Source organism: Perna viridis, chromosome 11 (genome assembly GCF_037379345.1).
Source record: "Perna viridis isolate PV_CMFRI_1.1 ecotype Kerala chromosome 11, ASM3737934v1, whole genome shotgun sequence".
NCBI classification, from domain to species: Eukaryota; Metazoa; Mollusca; class Bivalvia; order Mytilida; family Mytilidae; genus Perna; species Perna viridis.
This window is the reverse complement of record NC_142455.1, coordinates 35,265,843-35,267,384: the sequence shown is the minus strand read 5'-3', so window position 1 is coordinate 35,267,384 and position 1,542 is coordinate 35,265,843.

The window sequence follows — 1,542 nt, the reverse complement described above, 5'->3', positions numbered from 1 at the left end:
GAATATAATCCCGTATTACATGTCGAAGGTGTGTCGACCGAAATGAAACAACAACAAAAATGTCAATCTAACAATATCGGAATTAACAACAAAAAACGACACTTACGTATGCTAATGTTAAATGAGAGATTATTGGACGTAATTTCGGAGAGGGAGCACTGGCTGGCCCGAGATAGGGCAATCTCAAGTTATTTCCAGTAATTTTCTACATAATCAGCCAAACCTTTCCAAATCGAGCATAATCTCTTCCACCATCCACATATAGAATGTAACGGCGCTCGGCATCACCATCTTAAAACAATCTAAAAGGGTGACATCAGATCTACCCTCGACTATATTTATCGATATGGATTATGTCAACCAGCCCGAAAAATGGATATGAAATCTACAAGAACCTCTAACGATACGTATAAACATCGACCAAAACATAAACTGTATAATGACAGGGGATGGAACTCATCGTCAATACGTAGTTTCAAATTTTAAATTATAATGTTTCACAAAATCACTAATACCCACAATATCTGAATGTTATTCCACCCAAGCAGCTTCACTAGCTTCATGATTTAACACTTGAAATTTCTATGTTATTCAAAATAATACTTCAAATAAAAACTCTACTGTCTTTTATACCAGAATGTCCAGCTACAACAAGAATATGATAAAATTCCAAAGCATTATAAGAAGATTATAATGGGAGATTTGAATGCATAAGTAGGTTCAGATAACAAAGACTTTCAACGAACTCTAGGGAAACATGCATGTGGTACAAGGAATGAAAATGGTTCAAGACTTGAGGAATTCTGCTCAACGAACAACTTGATAGCAGGAGGCACTTTATTACCTCATGAGGAAATGCAAAACAAACTTGATACTCGCCCAATATGAGAGATTAAAAAACAGATGGATCAGATACTAGTAAACATGTGGAGAAGATCATTACATGATGTACGGGTGAAAAGAGGAGCAGATGTACATGCAGGTGGTGACCATCAACTAGTAACAGCAATTATCAAACTAAAACTGAGGTCTGTAAATCTAAGAGCTCAGGCAAATGAGAGTTTCGATCTCGAAAAATTTCATGACAACAAGGTTAAAAGGGATTTCACTTTGTGACTAGATAATAGATTTAAAGTACTTAAATACCTCCAGGAAGAAATTGAGACAACTGATGATAAATAGGTAAAAAATTCTTACATCTTCACAAAGACCGAGGAAGACTGTATTGGCTACAAAGAGCGAGTAAACAGGAAAAATTGAATAACACCTGAAACGTGATTTAGGATTGAAGATAGAAGAAAAGTAAAAAATAGAGTGAAAGAGGCAAATCCGAAAATCCGAAAATAAATACCAAAAGATGTATAATGATATCCATCAAGATGGAAAGAAACTTGCTAGAAAAGACAAAAGAAACTACATTGACATGATTGCAGAAGAAGACGAAGTTGCAGCAGGAAAATTACAGCAGTGACAGCTATACGAGGCCACAAAACAGTATTTACATGTAGAAACAGAATAGCCATCACCTAATATACCGTCAAG